At 32.7% G+C, this 7,462-nt stretch overlaps 1 long non-coding RNA gene across 1 annotated transcript; it reads left to right on the top strand.

The window, feature by feature from the left end:
- The first annotated feature begins 1,082 nt into the window (after positions 1-1,082).
- On the top strand, positions 1,083-2,055 carry LOC141387524 (uncharacterized). The gene is made up of 4 exons (XR_012408576.1): positions 1,083-1,287; positions 1,474-1,526; positions 1,728-1,781; positions 1,854-2,055. It is a non-coding gene; the product is annotated as an uncharacterized lncRNA (long non-coding RNA).
- The last annotated feature ends 5,407 nt before the right edge of the window (positions 2,056-7,462 follow it).

Below are 7,462 nucleotides of genomic sequence, written 5' to 3'. Positions count from 1 at the left end.
GAAAAGATTTTACAGTACCTAGAGCTTCGTCAGATAAGTATGAAATCAAATGGTTGAATTTTTCTATGTCTGTCAATGTCAGAACTGTGTGAACTAAATTTTCGAAAAGACTTATGAAATTCTTATATTCGGAATATTTTCCGCTGAATTTTGGCAATTTCATGTTTGGCAATCTAGATTGATGCGATTGAGCACAAAAAGAAGTCTCAGGCATACTACTACTCCTATTTTTAGATAAAACTCCTAAAAATAGGGACTTTGCCGATACACATAAGTCTTCCAATTCACCACGATCATCACTATCGGGATCTAGAATATCTAGTTCGGATTGCAAATGCATTGCCTCATCAATATATTTGTTTAAAATGTCTAATCGACATTCTAATTCAAATGGATTGAAGGATATTTTCTTTTCTCGGAAAGAAGTCATAATTCTTTCAATATTTTTTACTATTTTTCCTGCTGTTGCTTTAAATTGGCTATTTCCGTATCAGGATTACTTTGGTGTTTCTTACCACCAGCCATTTTGATTTTAATCAATAAGTTTAAAGGATACTTAAGACAAAAGGAAAACTCTACACACTTTTGCTCTGTTCCAGAACCTGCAAGAAGCTACCATTTTTCACTACGATAACAATTTTTCCTTTATGTTATCGAATAAAATAGTAGTTTCTTGAAGTTCTGGAACAGACCATTTAATATTTATTAGTGGTAGGTAATATTTATAGTTCATTGAGAAATAAACTCTCGCTTTTAAATGGATATATAAATTGTCAGCTCTAAATAGTATATTTTTACTATCTCAATTAATTAATTTTAGTTCAGCGATTGAACACACAAAAATTTCAATAATTTAGAAATTCTGTAAAATTGCGTAGTCTAAAGTTAGTATTTTGTGTATATCGATAACACCGATAACACAATTGATCAAATTGAATAACCGAAGATGGGTAATCAATTACTCACAAAGTATGTGGCACTATTAAAATCAATCAAAACAAAAGAAAAATATTAGAAAAGGGGCAAATGTGCGAAAATAATAATTAAATTATATCAAATTGCCAAAAATAATAAATATTTTGTGTAAATAATTTCACTCGCGAAGTAAATTGAATAATAATCGCGGAAAGTGGTGCTTTGAAAAGACCAACAACACAAACAATTGGAACGGCTGACAAAGTGAAATACAAAGCGGAATAGGAAAAGTAAAGCAAACTTAATTAAATGTAATAATTAAGTTTGTGTTATTTTGACGCGAATAACTATTGCCAAAGCGTTTCACAAAATGTAAATATGTTTTAATGATGAAGCGTATAGTGATAATTTGTGTGAAGTGTATATATTACAGATAAATTTGAACAATTTACAAATTCTCTAAACCTGAACAATTTACAGGTTAGGATTCACACAAATTATTACAACGCTTTTACGTGTGAATCAGAATCACTCTCCTGATTATGTTTGGATTTGCAGAGACGGCAGTCACAGAATCGGGGCGTTGATGATGATCTGCAACACAGCAACAGGTAATAATGCGGGAAGTATATTTTTTATGTAAAACGTCTTTATTTTAAACCCGGTTTTTATGCAAAATTTGGTTTTGTAGAAACTTTACAAAACACAACCGACACTTTATATCCCGCGTTTCGGCACCAAAATGTTCCACTTTGATTTAAGGGAAGTATAATTAATTACAAAAGCAATTTATAATTTTTATTTATTTTTAGGGATTCGATTGGACGGTTAGAAAAAGTTGAAGAAAAGACGCTTTGGTTTCGGCGGTAAGTATACAAAAACTGACTTTTATTTCATATTTCATTTCTAATTAATTTTCTTATTCTATTTCTTTACAGCTAACTTCATTATTACTTACATACTATTTCAATACTAATTATTACAAGTACGGAAACCATTAAATCAAGCTACGTTAACATAAAGTAAAATTCAAATTTAAACAGGTGTAAAAAAGAAATAAATAAAAAAGGAAATTAAAAATAAAACAAAAATAGATTTATTATGCTCCAACACATTTCGCGGAAAGTCAGTGTCCAGGAGTAGTGGTGTAGGATATCACATGATCAGCCCGTTCCTACTATTGCTCTCACTTGTTTTGACTTATTTGTTTTTTTATAGAAGTCCTTCTGCTAGAAATCCACTGGTTTTTTCATCTTGTGGTCTTCTATGAGAAATCCTACTGATCATCAATATGAAGACCAACATGTTTTCTACACAAGTCCTAAGATCTTCTAAAAGGAAACATACAAAGAAGAGATTAGAACAATTTCTATGAAAATACCTATTGGTCTGCCTATGTTTTGGATGGCGTTCACGATAAATATGGAATATTTTGGTAAAAATTTTCATTTCACTCATTCGGGTATATTTTCACTAATTTTAAAAATGTGTGGGCTTATGTTAAGTGCTACAAATATTGGAATTGGATCCACTTTAAAGCCTGGTCTTGAATTGCTTACCCCCATGAAGTACTTATGATCCGGATTACACTTACATAAATTTACAAGTTTGCATTAAAAAATCCGAAGAAAATTTTTTTGTCATATCCCACATTCTTGAACAAAGTTTTTCTACTTCAAAACCTCTTATACAAGCGTTAAAATTTTGATGAAATAAGTATGCAGAGAAATGCTATTACATCATGGTTATCTCTTCTTGCATGTTAAATTATCGGCATTGCCTTCATTCGCCGTCCAGCATATATCTGTGAAATTAGCATAGAGCTTTAAGGTAGGTTATTCAAATTTAAACGGAATTTTTATCCAACCTAAATTTAAAATGATGATCTGAGGGTATATACGCTTACATATATTTCGGCAAAACCGACTAAAACTTTCTAACTTGTTTCTGTTGCTTTTTTCGATGCAAGATACAGAATCAATATGGAACATTCAATACAAATACCTTAGTGAAAATAACATATAAGCATATATGGTCCAAGTATAGGAAAAAGTTAAAAATGGTGCATGTTTTATTAATTTTCTGTGGTATATGAAATTACCCCCGGAGTCGACACCGGAGTCGGAGTCCTGAAAAAAACTGGACTGGAGTCGGAGTGGAAGGAAAAATGGCTGGACTCCGCAGCCCTGGCTCGAATATGGACTTTTCTCTTCGCGTGCCTCCCACACAAATTTCGGATAATGTGAAGTTTAGGAGCTCCTCTCGGATCGTTTCGAAATTTTTTACAGAAGGTTGTCATTGGGCTCCCTTTACGACGGTACAATTTTTTTTGAGTAAGTCCATACTTCCTCAGATATTGGCCTAAAAGCTACAAGAAACCCTGACGACGCCAACCAAAATGACAAATCCGCATGATAATTCTCACAGGGAGTTTCTGATTGGTGGAGACTTTGCACATCGTATTATTTCATCCAGTCATGTATCAGGTTGGAATATGGACTATATCGGTCTACTCTTTCGGGTACCTCCCACGCAAAATTCGGAAAAGTGAAGTTTAAGAGCTCCTCTCGCATCGTTTTGATTCTTTTTTCAGTAGGTTGTTATAGCGGCCTCATTTACAACCGTACAATTTTTCCGGAGTAGGTTAATACCAGAGATGGTCTGTCTGCAATTATTACGTACCTGATATACATTTCTGACGTATATTACATACGTTGGAAACGTAGTAAAATTATAAAAACAAATTTTAGAAATTATGGTGCATCTACGGCTGGGTATCAAATAATGTTACTGATATATGCATATATTTTTAATTTTTTCTTTAACCTCTATACCAAAAATCGTAGATGTGCTCGCAAAAATTTAATTTTTTTTCAGATGGTGTCCTGTCCAGATGGAAGGATCAAACCTTGATTGCCAGTTTTATGTCCAGGTGTCGCTGTGCTGGCATGATGACTTTCTGCTCGACTTAAGCTCGCCGGATGGTGGGGTTCCTGCTTAACTGTAGGACAGACAAAAAAAAAATGTATATAACATGCCAGTCTATCAAAAGAAAAGAAGAAGAGGTTCAAAGGACCCCAAAAAGGAAAAAAAAACAGATTAATTTTCGCACCACGCGTACCTGCAAAAGAGGAGCTCATCCGGTGTTCTGATGAGTCATATATCCCACCCTCTGGAACTAATCATGTATCAGGTTGGAATATGGACTATGTCGGTCCACTCTTTCGGGTACCTCCCACGCAAAATTCGAAATAAAGTGAAGTTTAAGAGGTCCTCTCGGATCGTTTTGATTCTTTTCTCAGTAGGTTGTTATAGCGACCTCATTTACAACCGTACAATTTTTTCCAGAGTAAGTTAATACCATAGATGGTCGGTCTGCAATTATTACGTATCTGATTACATTTCTGACGTATATTACATACGTTGGAAACGTCGTAAACCTAGCCAAATCAACAAGGTTTTTGACAGAATAAACAAACGAATTTTATAACCTAAAAATCGATGTTTTTCATAATAATAAAACTCATTTTATTATTATTATTTTTTTTTTGAGATCCTATTTTATTAAAAAACAGGCATAAAAAGATTTCACACTAAAATATACATTTTATATATATTTTTTATATTATATGGACATTATGCATATGTTTGTTTATTACTTCACCCGCAAATTCTTTGAATCATACGTAAAGTAGTGGTAGTATTGGGAATAGATTGTAGATGGCGTGCTAAGTGCGTAATACAATTTATTGCTCAATTATTTCAGTTGTTTTAAAAATTAAAATATTAATAAAAATATGCTGTTATTTTCAAAAAAAGTACGGATGCTCTTCAACAACAAAAACTAGCTAGCAAAATTATTATTAAGTGAAAAATATGATGTAACATACATTTTTTGAGGTTTATGATGTTTACTACTTTTTATTCGTTTCCTACGCGCATATGACGTTTTCTACGTTTACAACTTTCTTACCGTCGAAAACCTAAAAAATCGCCATACATACCATCTCTGGTCAATACCTCCTGAGATAATGGCCCAAAAGCTCCAAAACCCTGCCGGTACATACTAAAATGGCTACTATGCAATATACCTCTAAAACTTTTTCAAAAATTTCTTCCATTTCTTTGAGTCCTTAATGAAGAAGTTTGGTTACTAAAAATCAATGACATATAGTCTATATATGAGGAAAAGTCAAAATTTTTTAGTTTCCATAAAGCCAAGGTTTGCACTATTATAATACGCGAACTATTGTAGTTTGCCAGTAACTATGACTATTGCTGGATTAATTTAGATGTTTTTGTACAAAGCTCAAAAATTTAGCAAAAAAATTTAATTTACGTGGTAGTTACGACCGCGTAAAGGAAAACCCATAGGTAAAAACACGTTGAATCTAAACAGGTTTTTTACATTGCTATTCGATTTCTGATTAAACCATTCAAATGACGGACATCTGTCCAAAGTAAAAGTTGGAGAATACAAAATGAAGATTACACTTCTAATGTATCACTTTCCAAAATTTCCACTGCATCCACCTTTTATGGATGCTGACATTTTGAAGCCGGATTTCAGGTGTTTTTTGTATTTTTTATGTAACTGGGACGCGCATTCGGATATTTCGAAAAACCAATTATAGGAGTAAAGAACTCGCGATTTCGCATAATCTGATATGTATATTAAGTATGTAGCCCACACAGCAGCAGAGTAATTTACTGACAAAGGCCAAAATTTAGTGCGATATTTTTTCTAAAAAACCTATTTTTTGGGTACAGTATTTACAATATCGTTTTGAGTGTGCTGGTACCCCGCGATATTTTAGTTTTTCGACGATCCGGATCATATGAATCACAGATCGTAAAAATCCATCTACTAGAACGGCGGAAATGGCTACTGCAAAAATTGAAAAATTTGCGAAAAATATTTTTCAAAATATCGCTGACTATTTCGCGTTTTATGTGGATCGTTTCCATTTCAATGAAGAAAGTGAATCATCACTCGCGTTTGTGCGAAAACACCGGTTTGATAAATTTAGTGGCATGGGAGCTGTATCCGATTTATCCAAAAAATACTGTGTGATGCTACATCCACGGTTCTTGACGGATTTTATTGAAATATGTTTAGATCGATGTATTTTTTCACGGTTGATAGTGAAATCGGATGCGCATAAAAAGTGTATGCACTTTGTGCAAATTATAAGCGTTATACAGTTTGTTGCACACTAAACTGCAGACGACGCTACATCTTAGCGGCCAAAGTAAATCCTGGCAAATGTGTACAAATTAAAAGAGAAGAATTCGCTGTATTGGTAAACCGCATGCGCATCAAGTGATTTTGAGGATTTCGCGATTTACACGCATTTCAAAATGAACATTACCGGATACAATTTTATTTCAAGATTATACCCCATTTAAAGGAACCCAACATTTATTTGAAAGATATCCATACTTTCTGCTAGATGTTAGCGTGTTTTCGAGAAGTGATTAGAATAAAAAATGTGATTTATTGCGTGAAATTTAACTAAAATAGAAGAAAAACTCCGACCTATTTTTCTTACATTTTGTTCAACTAACTCACAAAATAAATTTTAATAAATATTTTCTCTTACAAAAATTTTATAAATTTCCTCAATATATTTTTTGTTTTTTTGCTATAATATGCAAACCGCTAAACGGATTTGTATAGTTTTGGTTTCATTTGAATCTTCGCGATGTTTAGATTACGTACATATTTTTTATATATTTTTCAGATGCATAAACAGCTTGAATTTTATTAGAACAAGTTGTAAACCACCAATTGTTTTGAATGCTTTCCTAATTTCCGCGAAATTTTACAACTTTTTAACTAAAGTTATGGGACCTCTGTAACCATATAGTATGTAGGGAGCCCCTAATTAAGAAAGTTTCTCAATATAATGATTAGAGTCTTTTAATGATTTTTTTCTTTTTATCAGAATTGAAACCGCCATAACTTTTGCGCGCAACAACCAAAATTAGTATCTCGAACAGATTTAAGAATGGGATTTTTTTCCCAATGTATGTACCAAAAATCATTCATGTAGCTTAAAAAAAATTTTTTAATTTTTTCTTGCGACAGCCTGAACTGTGGGACAGGCACAAAAAAATGTATATAACATGCCAATATATCAGAAGAAAAGAAGGAGAGGTTCAAAGGACCCCAAAAAGGAAACAAAAAAAAAAAAACAAAAATAAATAAAAAACAAAATAATTTTCGCACCACACGTACCTGCAAAAGAGGAGCTCATCTGGTGTTCTGATGAGTCATATATCCCACCCTGTGGAACTAATGTTCCACCATAGCAACTTCACTTCAGTTGCCCCTACCTACCTCTTCCTTATTCTACCCCCTTCCTATCTCCATTACTCTGCTAGATCTACATGATCAAGCAAAACAAAGTCCAGCAGAAATACGTTACAAAATTCATTTTTGATATTTATTATAAATCTTCGTATAAAAGATGTACTTTTTAATTTTAGTTCATTTTAAACAAATCAAAAGTTAAACATAGTAAACAAAGTTTTTTATTATTGT

This window comes from Musca autumnalis, unplaced genomic scaffold (genome assembly GCF_047663935.1).
Source record: "Musca autumnalis isolate F117 unplaced genomic scaffold, ASM4766393v1 scaffold_5, whole genome shotgun sequence".
Lineage (NCBI taxonomy): Eukaryota > Metazoa > Arthropoda > Insecta > Diptera > Muscidae > Musca > Musca autumnalis.
The sequence above is the reverse complement of the archived record's forward strand: the minus strand, read 5'-3'. Positions and strand labels throughout refer to the sequence as shown.